Raw genomic sequence first — 24,001 nt, 5'->3', positions numbered from 1 at the left:
CGGCACACCACCACATAAAGACTAGAAATTCAATGCTTGTGCTATGTTAGAATCCTTTGCTAAAATAAGGGACACAAACATTTAATTTTCAGTATGATAGAGGAGACAGTCAAGGACAGTTTGCTTCGCTGGAACTACACAAAGCCATTCTCCTCCTCTAAATACGAACGAGTAATATTAGGAGCTTGCTATGACACACATAGAAAAATTAAGAGCGCCGGTAAACGACAGCATAAGACAACTTTATTTGAGCTAGGACATTCTGCAAAGATTTTCAGCAAGATTTTCTGATGTGAAAAGTGAGTGTATTGTTGCACAACTCTGGAAATAATCAGGTTGAACCAGATCAGTGATGATGTGGAAAATTTCAAGGAAAACCCAGCCTGCTTTAAATAGCTTTGTGAATCTGTAGATGAGGCTTTTCTCACAGAATCTAAGCTTCGTTAATGTCCCCATCATAGATAATGTTAGCAGCAACTAGGCTAATGCACGTACCATACCATTTATCAGATGCCAAGTAGCAATTCCAATGTCCTGTTCACATGTAGTCATTAAAGACTGTGGCACTTTTTATAAAGAGAAGGACTGTTTCTTAAGTAATTGCCAATATGGGTAATTGTGTACTGCCTAACTTTTTCTCCTGGCTGTTTAATGGACACAATGTTTTGCTTCCCTTCCAGTTGTTCTCTCTCTCTCTCGCTCTCTCTCTCTCTCTCTCACACTCACACACTCACACACTGAAGTAAATTATGCGTGTTATAGGTTTGCTCAGGTAATTTATGGCAGAGGTTCCTAAAGCTATGACTAGATGGTTCCTTCACCCCCAGCATATTTTTGAAAATGAACCTATTCATATTGAAGGCCATGGTTTGTAAAACACTTAGAGTATCTTTTGTGGGGGGAACAGTTCTGTAACATGGTATTTGGAGGGCCAAGCAGCCTCTTGGCTGGCATGCTTGACTTGTTTCTCTGGTCATTTGTCCTAACCAATCAGTTGGGTCCTCAGTCTATTAGCCCCTTCTACTAGGCTGGAAGAGGGGGCCTTTGCAGTGGGTGGGCTTAGCCCCCCCCCCACCTCCCAGCATCCAAACAATGTTACTCTAGTCAAAGTGCCTTAGTTTTTCAGGTAGGACCCAGGCCCTTCTACTGCACTGGAGAGAGCACTCTATGTAGGCAGTCTAAATCCACTGTCCTGGACTACTTCCTTCCAGTATCTCTCTAATTTGAGCCAGGACCCCTACTTTCCCATTTGCTGGGATGACTTGCCTCTCATGGATCTTGGGTGATGGCCAGCCACAGTCCCAACCTCATTCAGGGAGAAGTATCATAAATTTTGTGACAAAAAACTCCATAATCATAGGCACCAATTCTGGTGGATGTTCTGAGGCCAGAGCACCCATAGAAAAAACTAGTGGGAGCTCAGCACCCACCAGCCAACCAGCTGTTCATCAGCAGGCAGGAGATGCTAGTGTGGGGGTGTGTGGAGGTAGGCAGAGCAGGAAGAGGAAGAGTTGAGGGCAGGGCCCCGGGGGACAGAGCAGAGCAGGGCAGGAAAAGGCCAGATGATGGTGGCAGGGCTTCGGGGAAGAGCAAGGGAGGAGCACCCACTCAGACATTAGCTAGTCAATGGCTGGGCCCACAGTATCTCTCACCTGCAGCTACCTCAATTGCCAGAGACTCCTAAGTTTCCTCCACAGTCTCCTTTGGCTGGAAGATTAGAGCATAGTGGCTTAGCTAGCAGTCTACCTTTCCCATAGACCTAATTCATGCCTGTTCACCAATCAGCCTGAACTGGGCCAAGCTTTCTCCTTTTCTCCCCTCCAGGCCTGGCACTGGCTGTGGGGTTAGCTGGACCCAAAGGCTCTCCTTAACCCTTGCTGTGCTGATGGGCACTTTTTCAACTTCATCACAAGGTCAAAGTTAAAATATATTACCATTAGCATATGACTGTCCAGAATAATAGTGATTCAGGCACATGCCTGTAAACTGAATAAACCATAATTTGGTTTCTGTACCACAGTTATTTCTTATGATTTACGCTCCCAGGTAAATCAGACTCCATTTTCCCATCATTCTCTGAGTTGTGTGCTCCAAACATTTTTAATAAAGCTTTTCTGTATTAAAGCTCCTCCAGTTGTGCAGGTCACAATAACAAGCATAACACCAATTGATAAAGGATTGAACCTGCAACCATAGAGGCTAAAGCCCTGTGCTCTACCACATGCGCTAAAGACCAGCTAGCTGTCAGCCCAGGCTGTAGAACACAGACTTCACTCACCCTAGCATGCGGTCTCAGTCCCTCCTAGGGTTACAGACAACTCTGTCATTAGGCAGTTGCTGAGTCAGGGAGATTTAGTTATTGTAATTAAAATAATTGTTTTGTGTCATAGTGCTTGATATTGTTTTTCTTGTTTGCACGGCTTCATTCAGAGATGGTCCTTAGTAAAGCAGGCCACAGGCTGAGTCCTTTCACCTCATGCAAGCCCTGCCACATACAGACTGGCCCTGTTTCCTGCAGCAGGATTGCACTAGGGTAAGCAAGATTTCTGTGAGACACCCCTTTTATCTAGTACAGCAATGGGGCCAGGAGAAGAATCAACACAAAACCTAATTGTGTGCTAATTTGTGCCCCACTCAAGTCTCTTTCCTCCTTTCCCCACCCCACCCCACCCAAAACCTCAGGCAGGCTTCAATTTGCCCTCTGCAACATTGGTTTTCTTTACTCTTACCCTTACTGTTCTTTATGGGCCAAGATTGAGTATGTACATGATTATTCTGAGGTGGCTTCACCTCTAAGTCATCACAGGAACATTGAATTGTATCAAGTATTATTACTCTGGTTTCAGTGTTGGAAGTGTTCTCGTGTAATTTTGCAATAACCTTAGTATGTCTGGTAACCTGGGCCAAGTTTCTGTGAATCTTCTGCTGTGTCCTTCATCCGTTGTGGAACTCATCAAGCACAAATCTTTCATGCTTAAGGGTCTTCCATGTAGCTTGTAAATCATACCCATTTTAACTCCACCATTCCACTCCTGAATATAGCCCTGCATGGTCACTGGACAATCTCTATAGCTACTTATACGACCATGACTGAAATATTGAGCACCCCTCAATAATTAATGGATTGTCTCTTCATAACAACCCTGTCACGTAGTAAATTATAATCCTCATTTTACAGACAGATAACTGAGACACAAAATGGATTAAGTTACTAGGAAGTCTGTAGCTGAACAAGTAATTGAACCTTGAGTCCCAGCTCCACCTTCTATTCAGTAAAACATCTTTACATCTCTCCTAATTTTACAGCAGATTTATTTAAATAGGACAATAGAAACTGAATAATACAATAACCCAACATAGTAATATGGTAGACTGGGGTTGTTATTTTGATATTAAATTCAGTCTATAATATGCTATTTTCCCACTTTCAGTTTTTGATCTATCAGACATTTTTGTATAGGCATTATATTGCATAAGAGCATGGTGCTAGTTGTCTGAGATGAAGCTGGAAGTTGAGGCCCTATATACACTACATAGTTAGGTCAACATAAATGCCTTGCGTTGACTTACCTGTGAAAGTGCCTTCATCTAAATTTGGCTTCTGCTGACTTATGTGTCTCCCTGTAACAGTATAGTACCACCAGCTCCCAGAACAGCGTAGAGTCATGGTTGATGTTTTTACTTGGATATCGTGTCAGTGTGGACATTGCATTGATTTCATCAACGGCTGCTGACTTCAGGAGCTGTCCCACAATGCCCTACACTGACAATACAGTCAGTACAAGTGCTTCTGGTGAGAAAGAATGCTGCTGACACAAGAAGCCATGTGTACACACACATATGTATGCTATTTAGTAACTATAACAACTATATATTGATGTAAGCTAGGTTGACATAATATTGTAATGTAGATAAGGCCTTAGTACGTTGGGAGAGGAAAGTTGTAGTGTTTGGCATCTGAGGTGGCATAGGAAGCCATTTGGAATTTTGAGATAAAAAATGAGCTGATTGTTCCTGTTAAACAGAGAGAAATAATCAACACTGTTGATATTGGAATCCTTATGTCAGAGTTCCAGCACATCAACCTATTGAGATGAATAGGGCAGACTGCTCCTCTTTTTGCTATTTTGGCTAGCTGAAAGTTCACGAAGAACACACTGATAAAGGAGGAGCTACTGTCATCATGAACAGGTCTGACTACCAAAAGGAGGCTTCCAGACAACTCTCCAATACCAAATTTTACAAGCTACTTTCCTCAGATCCCACCGAGGAATACACTAAGAAACTATACCATCTGCTCAGGACACTCCCTACACAAGCACAAGAACAGATTTATACCAACACACCTCTAGAGCCCCGTCCGGGGCTATTCTACCTACTACCCAAGATCCACAAACCTGGAAATCATGGACGCCCCATCATCTCGGGCATTGGCACTCTCACTGAAAGACTGTCTGGTTACATGGACTCTCTCCTCAGACCTACGCCACCAGCACTCCCAGCTATCTCCGAGACACCACTGACTTCCTGAGAAAACTGCAATACATTGATGACCTACCAGAAAACACTATCCTAGCCATGATGGATGTAGAGGCTCTCTATACCAACATCCCACACAAAGATGGAATAAATGCTGTCCGGAACAGTATCCCTGGTGATGCTACAGCACATCTGATGGCTGAGCTCTGTAACTTTATCCTCACACACAACTATTTCAGATTTGGCGACGATATATACCTTCAAATCAGCGGCACAGCTACGGGTACCTGCATGGCCCCTCAATATGCCAATATTTTCATGGCTGACCTGGAACAGCACTTCCTTAGCTCTTGTCCACTAACACCCCCTCTCTACTTATGCTACACTGATGACATCATCATCATCTGGACCCATGGGAAGGAGACTCTGGAGGAATTCCACCGGGACTTCAATAACTTTCACCCCAACATCAACCTCAGCCTGGAACAGTCCACACAGGAGATCCACTTTCTGGACACCACGGTGCTAATGCACGATGGCCACATCAATACCACCCTGTACCATAAACCCACTGACCGCTACACCTACCTTCATGCCTCCAGCTTCCATCCCAGACACACCACATGATCCACTGTCTACAGCCAAGCACTAAGATACAACTGCATTTGATCCAACCCCTCCAACAGAGACAAACACCTACAGGATCTCTACCAAACATTCTTGAAACTGCAGTACCTACCTGAGGAAGTGAAAAAACAGATCAACAGAGCCAGACGTGTGCCACAAAGCCTCTTACTACAGGACAAGCCCAAGAGAGAAACCAACAGAACACCACTAGCCATCACCTACAGTCCTCAGCTAAAACCTCTACAGCGCATCATCAGGGATTTCCAACCCATCCTGGACAATGATCCCCCACTGTCACAGGCCTTGGGAGGCAGACCAGTCCTTGCCCACAGACAACCTGCCAACCTGAAGCAAATCCTAACCGGCAACTATACACCGCACCACAGTCACTCTAACTCAGGGACCCATCCGTGCAACAAATCTCGTTGCCAGCTCTGCCCACATATGTACACCAGCAACACCATTACAGGACTTAACCAGATCAGCCACACCATCGTGGGTTCATTCAGCTGCACATCTACCAATATAATTTATGCCATCGTGTGCCAGCAACGCCCCTCTGCTATATACATCAAACAAACTGGACAGTCTCTGCATAAAAGAATAAACGCACACAAATCAGATATCAGAAATGGCAATATACAAAAACCCATAGGAGAGCACTTCAATCTCCCAGGCCACACAGTAGCAGACTTAAAAGTAGCTATCCTACAGCAAAGAAATTTCAGGACCAGACTCCAAAGAGAAATTTCTGAGCTACAATTCATCTGCAAATTCGACACCCTCAGCTCAGGCTTAAACAAAGACTGTGAATGGCTGGCTAAATACAAAAGCAGCTTCCCCTCCCTTGGTGTTCACACCTCCAGATCAACTGCTGGTAGTAAGCCTCACCCTTGCTGACTGAGCTAACCTTGTTATCCTCACCCTTGCTCTGGCTTATTTATACCTGGCCCTGCAGATTTCCAAGACCAGCATCTGATGAAGTGAGTCTGTGTTCATGAAAGCTCATGCCCAAAACTTTTCTGTTAGTCTATAAGGTGCCACAGGACCCTTCGTTGAAGAAAACACTGTACTCCATTACAGTCTGTTCGTATTTTACAATCATAGGGGCTAGAAAAGTTTAGAGTCTGGAGCACGATTCTGCAATATGAGGGTAGATTCTTCATCAAATTCTGTGGCCTCAGATTCACAGATCTCAGTCAAGTGAAAGCCCTTGTGGTCTTATGTTGCTAACACAATTGCAGAAAAGAATGTGACTCTACCATAATCCTCTCTTTGTCATATAACATAAAACATTCTGCCAACCAGGACTAGTACAGCCTCCACAGCATCTCCAGAGCTGAGAGTGAGAAACTGGGATTAATCAAAACTTGCTCTTCAGTGTGACAACACAGACAAAGTCGGGTTGTAGGGCCTATTTGACTGCCTTTTCTTTGGTGTGGATTTTGTTCTGTTTTCTCTGCTAATTTGGTTTAGTTCTAGTTCTGAAGTATCTCATCATTTTCCTTGTTCCTGTCTGCATTCTTATCTTCCCAAAAGGCAACAACTAGGGATGAATAAACAGTTCCAACAGGAATTAATCCACTACACCCAAATTTCATCTCATCCATTTTCATCTTTTAAAAAGTTGAAGTCAGTTTGTGAGGGAAAGATTTTATGAGCTGGATTTAATTTTTTTCTAATCCAAACCTCTCATTTTAGTAAAATGGGCCCCTGCTCTACGATCCCAATAACTTTCTTGCTTTCGCCTACAACAAATCTAATGACACCTGCTAATGTGAAATTACAAACAGCACACACAAGCCTATAAAAACACTGAAGCTGCATGCAAAACCAGCCCACAGGTAAGAGCTATAAATTAGCCAAGAAAGGGAAACCAGAACATAGAAGAAATTGTGTAAATTGTGTAACAGGCTGATTAGCCTGAGAAAAGTCAGTGTGTTATTTGTGCAATAAAACATGGGGGTGGAATGAAATGCTTTCTAAATTCAACCATTTGAACAGTTTATGCCTGAAACATGACAAAAACTGTTGTATCTTTAATATTAGCCAACATGTTTACACTGGTGAGGGTATACTCAGGCAATCCCAAATAATCCCATATAACACAGGCTGTGCATTCAGCATCTCAGTGGAGATGAAAGAATATTGGGAGGCAATGCATTTTCTCCTTAAGTCACAAACAAGTTGTGTGGCTTCAGTGCAGCCATTATTGCCAGCTTGTGGCTCTATTATCCCACATCCAAATGCACAGCCTCCTCACTGGGAAGAAAATTAGATGTGGGTGGCAGGGGATCCTTCAGCTCTGACTGCTTTCACGCTATTGCATGGAGTGTTGGGAAACTACAACTCCCTTGAGATATCAAACCGGCTCACCCACCAGAAGAGACCATGATGCTTCCTGGAAGATGGAGTCTGGCTGGGGAACACAGCCCAGAGGAGACAACAGATGGATGAAGAATACAGAATTACATTTCCCAAAAGGTACAGCAGTGGCTCAAGGGAATGGAGAGATTAATGTTGATTCAAAATAAAATGTTCCTATTTGGATCAAGCCAAAATGGAATACTCTTCAGTCTCCTGACAGAAAACTGTGCCCAAATTGATCTTTTCCTTGGCATACTTTGATTTTAATATAATCTAATTTTCCTTAAGGAAACCATTTCTTTGCCATTCACTTGAATGGGAGCAGGAGCAAGTCTTTTTGAGATGAGGCTTCTTGAGATCAATTTGTTACTCTTATTATTTATAGCTTGTATTAATATTAATATTAATCAGTATTTTTACTTTTCTCTCTTCCCTGCCCCAAACACATAGGGCATATTCAAATCTTGCCACTTTTTCTTTCTCTGCATTTCCAAGATATATTCTTTTATTTCTATTCTCACAGCAAATCTTTCACCCAGGCCCTCATTATAGTTGGTCTTAACAGTTGCAGAATCCTTCATTCTGGCCTCCCAGACACTACAGATTGTTCCTGTTCAGTTAATGCAAAATACAGCTGCTACATTCATCTTCGTTCCCTGTCAACTTGATTATGTCAGCCCCTCCTTTAAAACTCTTCACTGGCCTCCATCTACTATCAAATAAAATTTAGAGTCTCATGACGACATTCAGAGCTGTATAGAACGCTGTCCATTCCTATTTATTCTGAGCTTGTCAAGCTTCATGTTGCACCCATTCCCTCTGCTCTGCTAATGCTCCCAGGGTTGTCTATTTGTCGGTCTCTTCTACGCCATCTTCCATGTGCTTCCCCATGCCAGAAACAATCTCCTGGAGCACTTCTGCAAAGCCCTTAGGTTCTCAGCACTTAATTCCCTCTTAAAGATCCACTTCTGTTGTGCTGCATACAGTGAATTGGACTGACTCGTGTAATTTGTGTTTTATTTTCTTGTGTTTCCATTCCATTTCCCCTGAACTTTGTCTCCTTGTTTGTGCCTAGATTGTGAGGTCCTTGGAACAGAGACTGTTGAGCGTTTGGAAAGCCCCTAACACATATTGGGTGCTACAGTAAGTAAGAACTGAAGAATAATATCACCATAATGCCTTGAGACGTAAGTCAGAACTGGGCCCTGTTGTGCTAGGCACCATGCAAACAGAGTATGAGAGATCCTCCCTGCCCCGAAGAACATCCTTTATAAGGTGCAACAAACAAGTGGCATCTTGTGTGGCCTTAGACCCAATATACTTGGAAGATCATTGACATTATTACACTAATTGCAAAATGTAACAATAAAACTAAACCATATTTTGATATTTTTCAAATACCACTTCTTTAATTGAATAAGAACAAATACAGGCCTGCTAAGTTTCCTGTTGTGAAAGAAAATACAATAGCATGTCATTCAAACAACATATATTATTAATACAAATTGAAGTAAATTACAGAAGTCTGTGCACATAATCAAATTGTATCAAACAATTAAATCTACTGTGAAATTTAAGTTTTGTTGGATTCAGCAATACATTGTAAGTTGGATTTCTTTGCCCTTGAACAGGTGTATACATTAGATTCAACGCTGGTGATGCAGACAGCCCAGTGTGTTAACAGATACATGTGGCATAGGGCTGTGCTACAGAAAAGTAGCCTTGTGAAGAAGTGGATAATTATCCAGGTATCCGTTGCTGTTGATTCTTGATTTTGAGGATAATGAACAAATTCATCCTCACGGCACTATGAGTTGCTGAACTATAATTTTGCTGACTTTCTGAATTAATACATAGCATGAAGTAGCTGTTGGCAATAATAACTTAGTTCACAATTTGATATTTCCTTTTAATACATCTAATCCTGCTACCACTCCTCTCTACCAAATTTGTATATTATTCAGAGAAATTTGTTTACCTTTTTTTTTTAAAGCCATATAACTGAAAAGTGGCAAGGTAGGGCCCAATCCCATAGCTGGTAGACCAGCAACACACCCGTTGTCTTCAGTGAGTATATTTCCTGCCTAAGGACTGCCACGCTAGATTCAAAATTACAAAACCCAGGGCAAATTTGTGGGGTTAATTTTTCCCCACTTTTTGGTGGTGTTTCTTCCTCTTACTTTTAGTTAGCAGCAAATAGCAATATTTAACCCTTTCAGAATTTATATAATTAATTCCTTAGGCATGCTTTGATTTAAATATCCAGAGGTTATGTATTTTCTCCAAGACTACGTACACATGCATAAGCAGTGAAGAGGCAACTCTGTTATTATTTTAAGTAAGAGAAAACAGTACAGCTGTGAAACTGTTTTTCATTCTATGACTGTGACAGTGATCAGGTCCCAGACATCCCAAGAAAACAACTGATATTTCAACTCCAAAGAATGAGTAACTGGATCAACTAGTTGTATACGTTATTGGGTATAAGCAACTGTTATAAAAGTCTTTTGTGAACACCTGTACTATTCTGAATTTGATTTCACTAGCAGGTTACACTCATTAAACTATACATGGAAAATTGTAATTGTACCTGTGATGCAATTGTTGTGAGGTGAAACAAACAGGCTGTGAGGGACAACTTCCAGGCTGGTTGTTTACACAAAGCCAGCTTAAGTACCCCATCCACAGTCCAGCCAGGACAAGACAATTGTGGACCACAAAGGGCTTGTCTACACTTGCATTTTTATTTGTATTTCAGAAAAAATCTTTTATAAGAAAAAAGCCCAAACAAAGCATGGAGTGTTCATGCGGTCATGGATGAAAAGTTCAGATAAGAGGGCTTTTCCTTCAAAATAACTCCAGCTCTTTGAATGACTTTCCTTGACTTCCCCGCTTTAAGGTCAAAAATGAATGTGTGTGACCAAAGCACAGCTATTATTGGCTCATCTAAAGGTTCTTTTTGCAATGCTGTGGCTGTAACTGAGAATGCTCCTTTTCACAATGCTGTGACTCTGTGTACACGATTTTTCAACTTATTTCAATCATGAGACATCAAAAAAAGTATTGAAAAAAATGCAATGTAGATATAGCCTAAAGTTGATGGAAATACAGAAGTGAAAAGAAAACACCAGTCTTGGAACACTGAGGCTATGTCTACACTACAACTTATCTCAGTGTAACTTACATTGCTTGGTGAGTTGAATAAATCAACCCCCTGAGCAACATAAGCTACACCTCCATAAATGCCAGTATAGACAGTCCTATGCTGGCAGGATAGCTTCTTCCACTGACAAAGCCCACTGCTGTTCATGAAAGATGGAGTAGTTAAACTGACCAGAAAGCGCTTTCCCATCAACTTACAGCAACTACGCTAGAGAGAACACAGGAGTGCAGCTGCACCAGTAGACTGTGCTGCTAGAAGGTATCTCTAGTATAGGCACAGCCGAAGAAAAGAGGACATTTCTACAAGTCTGAACTACCATGCGTCATTATGCCAAGAGAAATAAAGGGAAAACAAACAAACAAACAAACAAAAAAGAAGGGAGGAGAAAAAACCTCATTAATGCATGTTTGTGGGTGAGGTTTTTAAACTCAGAAACACAGGGCCAATTTCTAGGTAGCGTATGTTTGGATATTGTTCACAGGCAATAAGTAACTTATATTAGAAAAGGAAATTTGTCTAATATAGAAGTGTGAAATTTGAAGTTGTGACTAAGTTATATGCGTTAGCTTTCCTTACTGTTTCAACAAAGAATCTGTATTTTTTTCTGCTGAATACCCATTTTTTATTTTTACCCATAGCAGGACTCTGGTGTACAAAGTGTGTGGAGTGTAGCCCTCAAAGTGAGCTCATAATAGGGGACTGTTTTCGCACTATGAGGGGTGAGGAATAGGGGTGGAAAAGCCTAAGTGGCTGACAGTTAGGAATTCAAGTCGATGGATTTGGGGAGACTCAGCTGTTGATGTTATCCTGCAAGGAGTAACTAGGCTGGCAAAAGCCAAGTGAGATCTACATGTTTCTAGACTGGCTACCAGGCTGGGGTGCACAAAAGGGTCAACTGCCCTGGGGTCTAGTGATACATAAAGGCTCAGAGCTTCCAGCTGCTGCTGCTATTCCAGCAGTGGGAGCCCTGGGCCCTTTAAATTGCTGCCAGCGCACTGCACAGTACACTCTTGGCATCATGACGGACTGGGGGTGGGTGGAGGTGCCATGATCCCAGGATGGGCGGAGGCAGGAAGGTGCAGAGGGACTGCTGCTTTGGCCCCATTCTGAGGCCCTGCCCCTTCAAGGGACATGGAGCAGGCTCCCCACCCAACCGACCCATTGTCCTGGCATAGCTATTGGCACTGCTGGCTCTGAGCCACAGCAGCATAGCATTAAGGTCCTGAAAGATACAAGGCTGACAGTGTCAGAAATGCTTACTGGTCTGGGTGATCACTGAGACTTCACAGTGGTATTGTATAGAGCAAGGGTGGGCAATAAATGGCCTGAGGGCTGGACGTGATTCACCAGGGTCAGCCCCTGGCAGGCCACTAGACACCTTATTTATCTAAGGGTTTGCAAATAATGGCTATTCACAGCTCTGTTCGCCGCAGTTTGCCATTCCCAACCAATGGGAGCAGTGGGAAGCAGCATGGGCTGGGCTACTGCTTCCCAAAGGACCCTTTAGCCACAAATGGCACACTGTGGGTCAACAGGAGCTGTGAGCGACCATACCTGTGGACTCCCAGGTAAATAAAGCATATGGCAGTCTGCCGGGGCTAACCCAGGAAACCGCATCTGGCCCACAGGCCCTTTATTGCCCACCCATGGTATAGAGAATAATTCTCTCCCTTCTAAAAGTTATGCGTCAGATTCCTGCATTGTTTTGAGTGGGACTCAATGGAACCATTAGAAAGAACTTGTTCATTGTATAAGGAGCATGGACACAGTAAAGGAAGCTGGAAAAAACTCAACTCAGCTACTTTTATTAGGTGCTACAGATACAGTTGAGGATGCAACAGGACTTATGCTGAAGGCCTGAAGCCACCAACATGAAAGAACCATCCAGAATACAAGTGAGTCAGACAACTGGGTAGCATGTACAGGAATGGAGGGAAGTGAATCAGGCAGAGCAATATGCTTAAGAGGATGAGGCAACTTACCATTATGTCTCCATGTCAGCAGCAGCTGCAATTTTCCTCATGGGTGTTTTGAGATTTCAAATGCGACCAGTACTAGGAGGAGAAATAGCCATTCAAGTAAAATGCATTCCATATTATATTACCTACTCAAGCCCATCTAGAGAAATGTGGTACATCATGTTTGCTGGGCTCTCCCCACCCCTTTCGTCCCACTTCACTTTATTTACACAGATGTTATAGATTTGTGATAGGACAGGGTGGGGAGCTGTGTTCGGGGCTCAAATACAATTGTCCGTCCTTTCCTCCCTCTTTTGTCAGCCCTGACCTACTACTGCATGTAGGAACTATTACCATCATCTCGTGGTTGTCATACAGATTCCAAAAACTCGTCACCTATTTCATTATTAGGGTTCCGTGCTTGTTCCATGAGTGGGACTCAATCAATCCTTCATAGGAGAACATAAACTGAGACTCCCACAGATCTCTAGACTGAACTTCTTAATATACTGGCTAGTCGTCATTTTTTTAAAAAACAATTGTTTAGAGAGCTCTAGATAGAGAACTTCCCTGAGCAATCTTACTTAGATATAAAAGAGGGAGCAATGAGAAGACACAGTGGCTGCTGAAGTTGTGTTTATACAAAAGGGCAAGAGTTACAACAATAAGAGGACATGTTATTTTTGTTTGGCTATGTCTTGCCCTATATTTCTAGTGTCTTGTCAGCATTACAAAACCAGTTTTTGTCCCATTTCTTGTAAATTGCTATATATGCTAAAGGAGCTGCAAACCATTCATCCTGATGCAATTCAATTGACTCTTGAATGCACTTGCACATTGAGTTACATCCACTCCAGGATATTCTACCTACCCCACAGGGAACATCCTTCTTGCACAAGACCAGCATTAAACCTCACATATTGCATCACAGACACCTGGCTTCAGACTTCATCTAACTCAGGGCAATGCTGAGCTGCAAACAACAAGTCTAGTATAGAACTATAAGTCTACATTTGGCCTGAATGAACTATAGCTGTACAATGAGTTTGAATATTAGCATGAGCAACAGACCCAAAGTGTGTGACCAAAAACAATGTTCCTGTAAGAAAGAGAAAGGCTGTGTGTGTTCAACCTGTAGCGTCCCTTTGGGAAACCAGTGTCATCTTATTTAAGGTTTGGAAAATAAAGAAAAACGGCTTAATTGAGCACCAGTTGCGTTAAAACTTAGCCCAATACTTGTAAGTAACATATATCAAAATCCTTGACGAGAACAAGGTTGTGCCCTACACTCCCTCATTTAGCTTTTGCTGAAGTCCAATAACCTGCAATCATGCCATCCATTTGTTATACTGCATAAAGAATCTCTATAAACCTTGCTATTTTATCAGAGCTTTAGCTGTCTCCTGGGCCTGAAGCTGTTGTATTTTGGCCAATGTTTACAACTGTTCTGTTGTTAGGACACAGAATAGAGGTGTATATGCTTATATTTGTAGTTTAAATGTAACCAACACCAACTGACCTTGAACTAGTAAAGGAATGCTTGTATGGAAATTGAACAGAACTTAAACCTTAATAAACTTAATAAAGGAAGAACAGACAAAGGAAAGAATTAGGAAAAAAAGGATAAAAGAATGCATAGAGAAAATGTAAGGAATTGAGAGAGAGTATAGTGGCATTAAGTGCTGAAGGCCGGAACACTGTTGCCTCAGAAATGCTGCCCAGTACTTCTGTCCTTGGAGTTCCAACATATGGCCAACCTACAACTTGACAGATGGTAGAAAACACAACAAAGTAAGTCAGTCAATGGTGCTTGACATGAGCATGGGAGAACTTGAGGCACGAGTGGCCAACCTTTCCAGAGTGGCTATAGGTCCACTCTCCAGATGGAAACTGAAGAACACTCTACTTCCTGGGTTGCCTGCAAGCCTCAGCCCAGATTCTTTGATGGCTCTCTGTGGTGACTACACCAGCCTTGACCTAGCTTCTCCATACTGAGCAGTTGTGAGCAGGGTTCTCCCAGTTGCCAGTAGGAACAGTAAATTTTTTGAGACCTCGCTTGACTTCGTACCTGTTTTGGAGATTTGGCTTCCTCTGTGTTGCAGGTAGTTCTTGAGTTGGCCCATAAAGCACAGCCTGTGGCAGATAATATTGAGCCATATGATCTACATGTTCTAGCCACTGAAGTCTGTAAATGTCCAGTGTAATCTACATAGACTACAGGATGGTTCTCTCAAGGATCTCATTGTGAATTATCTGTTGGTCCCAAGTGACTTCAAGGATTTTTTGACACAGTAAAGATGGAAGCTGTTTCAATCTCCACTTCTGCTTGAATACATAATTCAGCATTCACAACTGAGGACTCAAGCCTGATAAATGGACACCTCTGAATCAGGGATAACAGCTTGTTGTTCCAGACACGTGAAGTAAGTTTGCCAAAGATGACAAGAGCTTTGACTAGTCTCGCATCAAGTTTTCTATTAAAGCTAGGTCAGGTGGTTAAAGTTGAGCCACATTACCCAAAGCTTCATTACTGATGTGCATTTTAGGTGGGATGTTGGGAGCTCTGTGACATCATAACTGTTTTTATACTGATTACCATGCCATGACAAACTTACTTATCACAGTGACAAGTATCAGAGAGGTAGCCGTGTTAGTCTGTAGCTTCGAGAACAACAAGAAGTCTTGTGGCACCTTATAGATTAACAGATATTTTGGAGCATAAGCTTTTGTGGGCAAAGACCCGCTTCATGAAAGCTTATGCTCCAAAATATGTTAGTCTATAAGGTGCCACAAGACTCTTGTTGTTACTCATCATAGTCTGCAATTTATCAGGTGACTTAGAAATAAGTGCAACATCTTTTGTGAAAAGCAGATCCCAAACAGTTAGCTGGATGACATGCCTTTCACACTGTAATTATCTTGATGTTCATCAAGTGACCATCCATCTTTGATTCAGTTAGTATGCCAGAACAATCATTTCCTAAAGTGTACTTAAGAACAGAGAAAAAGAAGATGCCAAAGCTAATTGGTGCTAAGACACAGCCTTGCTTTATATCAGCATCAATACTAAACTCACCAATGTTTCATTTTTATATTGGATAGTTACCTTTATTCCCTCATGGAACTCCTTAAAGAGAAGAGGGCACTTTTTGTAGGTAGTCAATTTTCGATAGGATTTTGTGCATGTCATTCCTCCTAACTGTACCGAAGACCTTCTGTAGCTCAACAAATGCTACATAGAGAGGTGCCTGTTGTTTAGGGTTTTTTTTCTTGCAAAAAGGACATTGTGAGGACATGTCAGTCATGAAGCATCCAGCTCTGAACCCACACTGTCTCTCAGTGAAAACTCTCTCAGCAAGCACTTTTCAGCAAGACCCATGCAAGCACCTCATCAGCCACAGTAAGCATACCCCTTGGTGGTAGTTAAAGTCTCCTCTGTGCCTTTATTTCTGTATGACGTAATTATGTTTGTATCTTTCAGACCCGGGGGTATGTTGCTTTCTTCTCCACAGGTAGAAAGAAGTGTGTGAATGTTGCTCTCAAGCTTTCTCCCCACTGTCCTGAGGAACTCCAGAGCTATCTGATTGCTGCCTGCTGCTGTCCCAGACACAAATTTCTTCGACAGCTTTCTCTACATCTCCACGATCTGGTGTCTGGTCCTGCATAATTGGAAGCTGCGGAAAAGTAGCTAAGGAACATCATAGGCAATACCATCCTTTCAGTAGAGTTTTTTTGTAATGCTTGTTCTTGTCTGTCAGTTACAATGGTACCATCTTGCACCTTCAAGTTTGCGGGTATTTTTTACAGATTGGCCAAAATGCCTATTGAAGTCCATCACAGGTACCATGAAGGTCCCCTCTTTCAAAGCAGGTATTGCTAATACTTCTGTGCACATTCTCTCCAAAGGCTTTCTGACCTGCAGCCTTACCCTTTTTGATCTCAGAGTTCTGGACTTAGTCGGGTTGTTGAAATAAAGTGAGGCAAGCTTGCTTCTTCTTTTGTATGAATGGGAGTAATCAGTCAGGTTCCTTTTTTCTTTGTTGTTCCAAAAACATGCCTGGCAGTAGTCAGTATCAAATTTTTGAAAATTTCCCACAAGGTGTCAGAATCAGGGGAATCAAACTGAGTATTTTCAGAAATACACTCAAGCACACTGGAGCTTTAATGTTATCAGGAGATACTGTGTGCTAACTCAGCAGACTTTGCTGCTACTCATAAAGACAGACTTCAGGCACAGTTTGGTAACAAAGGCACATGGCCCTCTTTATTGCCTTCAGGGCACAGTCCTACTGCCCAGGCTCCATGCTTACAGGGTGTACTAATACATAAATAAATGAGACAAACAACTGGGATAAACAATTTATATACCACCCGACCTGTCTCACAATATTTGTTGTTACCTTCCCTTCCTGGGATCTCAGACAAACCAATGAAAAGAAATACAAGACCACATGGATGCACCCAGGAGCAAAACAGTGGCACCTGATTGACTATGTTATCAGTCGCAGGTGAGATATTTGTGATGTTAAGATCACCAGGGCCATGTGGGGAGCTGAGTGCTGGACTGACGACAGTGACAGCGAGAGCGGGAGCAAGGAACCCCAATATATTGTAGAGGCATCAGAGAGCACAAGCTGGGCCATGTCTGCTTGGGCCTCCCACAAACCCCCCAATGCACCCTCAAGTAGGACTGGGCATGGGCTGCCCTAGGTGTGTGTGGGGGGGTGGTCCCCACCATTCCCAGCACGTGGCCAGGGATGGCCATAGTTGCCATGAGGGAGGGGTCCACACACGGGGGGGTCCCCACACAAGGCCATAGACAGCCACGCAGGGCATATGCCTGGGAGGGTGGTGGGGGGAGGCACTGAATCAGCCTGGCCAAAGGCCCAGTGTGGACAGACCCTACAGCAGAAGGGCTGCCCCAGGCACCCCTCCACCCACAAGCAGGGAGGGACGGCAGCAGGGATGTGGCCACTGGCCCACGGTACCTAGTCGCGTGACTGATAAGGTGATGCCCTCTCTCTGAGGTTAAGACTGTACATTTGATGGCAGGACAGAGTCACGAACCTGGAAGTCCTTGATAGAGCAGGAACCACAAGCACTGACCCCATGTTTCTGAAAGCCCAGCTTCACTGGACAGGGCACATCATATGAATGGAGGAATCAAGAATCACTAAGAAGTACCTCTATTGTGAACTCTCCCAGGGCAAAAGGAAACCAGGTGGGACGGGAAAGAGGTATAAAGGCTGCATTAAGGCCAACATTGCTCATGCTGGATTAAAGCCAAAGCAGCTAGAGCAGCATGCAGAAGACCGAACAGGCTGTATGACACGTGTATGACAACTGCAAAGAGCAGCAACACGTTCGCCTGATTGATGCTCGTGAGAGAAAAGCAACAGCAGCAGCTACACTGACAGAGCCAGGACAATTCCCTTGCCCCTAATGTGAATGCCTATGCCATTCAAGGCTAGGACTCCTCAGCCACATACGAGTCCACAACCAATGAGCCTGTGCACGCTCAAGACACGACAGACTACCAAGAAGAGGAGTGTTTTCCTACATAGTATACTGGTATATCTATACCAGAAAAGTGCTCATACTGCAGGCATGATCTAATTGACATACTTGCGGCCGGAGCAAAATTGACCCCTTTAAAAATTTGTTTTTCTCACTAGCAACCTGAATAATTTCAGTTCTTAACTTCTCTTCTATAATAGTTCCCTTCAGAGATTTCTACAATGTTAATTAAGCACATACATGATCAATTACACAAAGCAGTTACACTCTGGTTCTTGTTTCAAGCTAAACCTGTTATCAAACATACCTGTCTGTTTCCTGACTGGTGGGGGAAATAAAACTGAGTTGTCCAACTTCAAGTTGTATTATACCAAGCTTTTCAGGTTACCAGTTTGTATGCCATCTGTATTGATTTTGTTTTAATAAACTTATGGTTCCAGTAACCTCCATTTCTGTCTCAGAGATTTAAGTCCTCAATTGCTGAACAATAAACACCACAGTGCAACTGCAGAAACAGAAGTTTCACCTAGAGCATGAACTTTTGGCATGTTCATCCTGCTAAATGCAGAGACAAACTGCCACTCTGAGTGTGTAGATCCTAATGAGAAAGTCCCTTTAATAGGGAGTACATCACTAGGATGCTACAGAGATTACACAACAAACCTAGAGAAATGAAGAGAGAATTTAACAAAGTGGTAGCTTTTAGCACCCTTTTGTTGACTTACCTTAGGCTCAAGTGCAAAAACTCTGCACATGGTAGGAGGTAATTATTGTTGAGTCATGCTAGCAAAAGTGTACCATTAGTTCCAATTACAAAGGGGTTAGGAATGTTTCTTTGAGCCAGAGATACATGGAACAGAGGAGTTCCTGGAGGAAAACCACAGACTCAGCCAAGCTGGGGGAAAAAACTTTGGCTGAATTTTGTGCAGGACTCACAGAAATTTTTCAAAACTTGCGTATTTAACAAATTGCCAGAAAGTTCGGGTGCATTTGGACATTAAATCAGGGTCTATGTACTCTGTTAAAGAGCAGGGAAAGACTAAGATAATTTACAGGAAGTTATCTTTTAGATAGACTTTTTTTCATCGTCCCATAAATTCTTACAGGTTTGTTAATAAATTGTACCAAAAGGTTATTAATCATTTCTGAATTCTGTAGGACTTTTCCATAAGCAGTTATAACGGAAAGAGCTTCAACCCTAACACATAAGAACAGGAAAAGGCTTTGTAGATGCAACAATATTTGAAGTCACGTGAGTACATTTTTAAAAGTGAATTTTAGTGACTACAAGTGAATTAGAAGCCCCAGAATGACATATTCTCTACTGAATGTACAGCGTGAGCAGTGGCAACAGAAGGTTAACCTCCTAGCCCAATGCACTCTATTGATTCTGCGCAGGAAGGCCCATCTACACAGGCAAGACAGCATGGTCCAATTTTCTTATTCCATGGCGTCTTTGTTGACACTGCCAATCAGTGCCTTTTGAAATGGTAAGTTAGTAACATGGACACTTGTCCGCTATGGAATGAACAAAAGACAGCATTCAAAAGGCTTGTTCCAATACCAACATACTGTGTTATCTCACATGACACATTCCCCCAGCCCCATCTGCTGGAACACATTTCATGAGAACACTTTATGTCCTCCTTCTATAGCCCATTGTTTGTTCACTGTATACTACCATCTAGATTCATCTTTCTCTCAGTGCATCTTTGCATGCACCTGTGTTGAACATGAAATTGTGTCTACAGCTTTCCCTGTATCCAGTGTATCTATTGTCGATGAGAAAGTATAGCATGACTTGTGTTTCAGACATCAGGCAGCAATCGCGATGCTGCTGCTGCTTCTTCTCCATATCTCTGTTTATCCTCTGAAGTTTTTCCAGAGAATTAAGCGGCATAGAAATCAGGTTATCTTGGCTTATTCATTTACCCTTCTTTTTAAAGATCACCCTTCCTTCAGACCATTATCTGATGGTTATTTTTTGTGAAATAGTTTGGTAACACTTCTACAATATCTTTCATCTTAAGATCTCCCAGCCTTTTACAAACATTAATTAATTAAGCCTTACAGAATGCATGTGAAGTGGATATACATCATTCTCAAGTTGCAGACAAGGAAACTGAAGCACAGAGAGATGGCATGTGACACAAAAGAACAGCAGCCAAGACTTACAACTCACAGGCCACTGCTGTTAACATCCAACAATACTACTTCCTTTTTTCAGAGAGTTCCCTGTGTATGTCTCAGCTCCCCAGAACCTACTGGAGGAGTTCGACAGTCACAGTAATTAAAATAAAGATTTTCAAGGGGGTATAGGACAGTCATCCAGCTCACTCTTTTTGAAATTGAATGAGGTTTGGGGCATTTAAAGCATTTATGCTCTTTTAAAGTCCCAGCCTGAGTTTAATGAAAGATTCTTAATTATTCTCCTAGCCAGAGGTCATATCTATACCTTCCATTTTGCTGTTAGAATCTGATTCTCTGCTATAGCTCTATATCCTCCTTTAATCAGGTGCAGTAGACTGCATAGTCTAAGTGACATCATCTTTCACCCTGAAAATTTTTCTCCTACAGCTTTTGTTTACGTATATGATAACAAAGAAAGATCCAGCACGGGGTAAAAACCACTGTCCTTTAATTGCTGGACGGGATGCTGCTGCCCTCAGAGCTATTTTCCCTTTGGGAATAACAGAGAGATTGTTTTCACAGTGCATGCAACACTTAGCTCTAGGCACCTGATCAAAACTTGGCCTGATTCCCAGACCCTTCACCTGGAGAAGAATTAACTTTCCAAGTGGTAGTGATCAGGTGGGGCTTCTGCACTTTCTTCTACTGTCTTTCCTATTACAAACATAACAAATATTTAGTTGTATACTTCAGAGTATTAGAGGCAGGGCAGAATGGCAATTCTCCAGTTCTACTTCTTATTGTAAATGAAGTAAGATCCGAAGTAGACGGGAAGAAGGACAAATAGTGAATACGGCTGGGGGACATCCTATTTTTTAACCAGTCATCAGTCCACCTTCCCTCTTATCCCATGACAACTTACTTTGCTTAAGATTCTTTGATGAAGGTCTGTGTCAAAGGCTTTCTGGACACCTAAAGTACATTATAACCTCTAGATCCCCCTTGTCTACATACCTGTTGACCTACTCAAAGAATTCTAGTAGATTGGTGAGGCACGATTTCTCTTTACAGAAACCATGTTGACTTGTCCCCCAATAAATTGTTCATCTATGTGTCTAACAACTCTGTTCTTTACTAAAGTTTCAACCAATTAGCCCAGGACTGAAGTTAAACTTACTGGCCTTTAACTGTCAGGATCACCTCTAGCTAGAGCCCTTTTTAAAAACTGGCATCACATTAGCTATCTTCCAAGTCATTTGATACAGAAAATGATTTAAAGGATAGTTTACAAATCATAGTTAATAGCTCTGCAATTTCATATTTGATTTCTTTCAGGACTCTTCAGTGAATGCCCTCTGGTCCTGGTGACTTCTTATCTCCACTCTCCTAGTCACACTTCAATCTGGGACAGTTCCTCAAATTTGGCACCTAAAAAGACAGGCTCAGGTTTAGGAATCTCCCTCATATCCTCAGTCATGCAGACTGATGAGAAGAATTAATTTAAATTCTCCACTATTGCCTTATCATCTTTGAATGCTCCCATAGCATCTTGATCACCCAGTGGCCCCTCTAGTTTAGCAGGCTTCCTGATTCTGATGTACATACAAGTGTTTTTGCTATTACTTCTTGAGTTTGAGTTTTTGGCTAGCTGCTTTTCAAATTGCCTTTTTGGCTTTCTTAATTATATCTTTACACTTCATTTGACAGAGCTTATGTTCCTTTCTAGCTTCCCTCACTAGAATGTAACTTCCATTTTTAAATTATGTCTTTTTGTTTCTCAGTGTTTCTTTTTCTTGGTTAAGCCACAACGGCATTTTTTTTTTTGTTCTCCGACTGTGTTTTTTAATTTGGGGTATACATTTACATGAACCTCAATTACGATGTCTTTGAACAGTTTCCATGAATCCTTCAGAGATTTTACTTTTGGCACTGTATCTGCTGAAATTGTGCATTACACAATTCTGTGCACTTGGTCACTATGTAGCCAAGAGAGCTATGTGGTTTGTGATGCACCAGTTCATACAACTGACTACTTTTAAACAGAAAGACAGGTATTTTGTTCCATCCTGTTTGTTTTATATAAAAGACAATGGTCATATTGTTTGATATTTGAAAATGGCAGGACCAAAACCAGGGAGAGAATGTGTTTCAAGTGAGATAAACTACTCTCAGCTCTAGGTGATATCCATCCTGGTGTCCCAAAGAGCCTAAGTGGCCTTGTGCACTGTGGTTACCCAGGTGAGCTCTCATCCAATAATGGATAAACCTATGAAAATGGTCACACCACATGCAGGTGTGATCCACCAGACAAGTGAAGCAATAACTCTAGTGCAAATTGCTCCTCTGATGTTTATATGGTCTCTGTCTGGTAACTGGATGGGCCAGAGCCAGACCTGTAAGGAGTGTATGGGAAGACTGGTAAACTGTGTTACAGAAGTACATGATGGCCTAGTAGGGAAAGGCAGACCAACGGTGGTTGTGATCTGAAAGTGACTCTCTTATAAAATTGTTCATGGTCTACAATCTTTCTGTCAGGAGGTAGGCCTCTCCTGAGATCAAGTCCAGGGTCACACCTATAGTGGGAGTCAAAATGGGCTTTTCTTTGTTCATGAGATTCCCAAAGATGCCAGCAGATGGAGCAAGAACAAAGTCAAAGACTGAACCACCCCAACTGGTGAGACCTGTAAGGAGCCTGTCATCCAGATATGTAAAGACTATGTAGCTATATCTTATTAGCTGGCCATCACTGAGAAGACCTTCATGAAAAATCTGGGTGTAGTTCCTAGTCTGAATTATACTCTAAATTACTAGTGTTCTTGTCCTCCCAAAAAGCTAACCAGCTTCCAGTGGAATAGATGAAAATAAGAGTCTATCACTTCAAGAAAGGTGAGCTACATTTCTTCCTGTGCAGAAGGTATTACTAATGTCAGGGTAACTATTCAAAAATTTGATTTGTGAACAAAAATATTTAATTAACAAAGATTTCTAGTCTCCATTTTTCTTGGGGACTAAGAGGAGGAGGGAATAGAACCCCTTCACTCTATTTAAGGTGGTACATGTTCTACATCACCACGTTGGAGGAGAGAATCTGCCTCTGGCCAGAGAATCTCCTCATGAGAACAGTCCTATACAGTGGATGATTTCTATTGTCTGTTCTCTAAGCTAACATTCCCAGTCTTTTTACTGTGTCCTCCTATAGAAATTATTCCATAAAACCACTTATTTTAGGTTATGTCTACACTACATGATAAAATCGAATTTAAGGCAGTTAGCTCAACTTTACATCACTGTGTTCACTGTAAATACCATTAGGCTGATTTTAGGCAGCGCTAATATCCCTATAACACTGTGAGAAGCGACTAGACACAGCATCAAGTTTGAATTTAAACCTTCGAATTAATACTAGTGGGGAAGTGCCATGTTTTGTAATCGACTTTATTAGTGTCCAGACGTAACCTGTATGTATCCAAAATTCTTCACAGTTGTCTGCTCTGGCAGCTTCCATCTCTGCTGCTCCCCAGGTGCACAGGAAGTAGGTCACAGGAAGCCCAAGAACGTGAATTCATCACCAGAAAGCCCAAGAAATTTAAAGGGCACCCAGAAGCCAGAAATTCTTTTAGCCTTTGCCATGTGGCTGGCGGACTCTGCAGATCCGGCTCCCAGACACTGGCATGCCCAGCACTGGTGGGTTTTCCTTGAAGAGGATTGCTCCAGGGAACGGCCAAAAAAAAAGTTTTCCCCTGCTCCTGGACACCGTCTG

The 24,001-nt window shown here is 42.3% G+C and overlaps 1 long non-coding RNA gene across 7 annotated transcripts in view; it reads right to left on the bottom strand.

Moving 5' to 3' along the window:
* Positions 1-8,879: 8,879 nt before the first annotated feature.
* The window catches only part of LOC142014636 (uncharacterized), a 28,992-nt gene continuing 13,870 nt past the window's right edge, over positions 8,880-24,001 (bottom strand). For 2 of the 7 annotated variants that reach the window (XR_012646008.1, XR_012646005.1), the window contains 2 exons: positions 12,619-12,690; positions 8,880-10,948 (listed from right to left, as the gene is read on the bottom strand). This is a non-coding gene — a long non-coding RNA (uncharacterized LOC142014636). Of the gene's footprint in view, positions 10,949-12,279; positions 12,691-16,237; positions 21,670-24,001 lie in introns of those variants that run through there. The other 5 variants (XR_012646009.1, XR_012646006.1, XR_012646007.1 and 2 more) reach the window with 3 other exon arrangements.

Source organism: Carettochelys insculpta, chromosome 6, assembly GCF_033958435.1.
Source record: "Carettochelys insculpta isolate YL-2023 chromosome 6, ASM3395843v1, whole genome shotgun sequence".
Lineage (NCBI taxonomy): Eukaryota > Metazoa > Chordata > Testudines > Carettochelyidae > Carettochelys > Carettochelys insculpta.
This window is presented reverse-complemented; position numbering and strand designations above follow the sequence as displayed.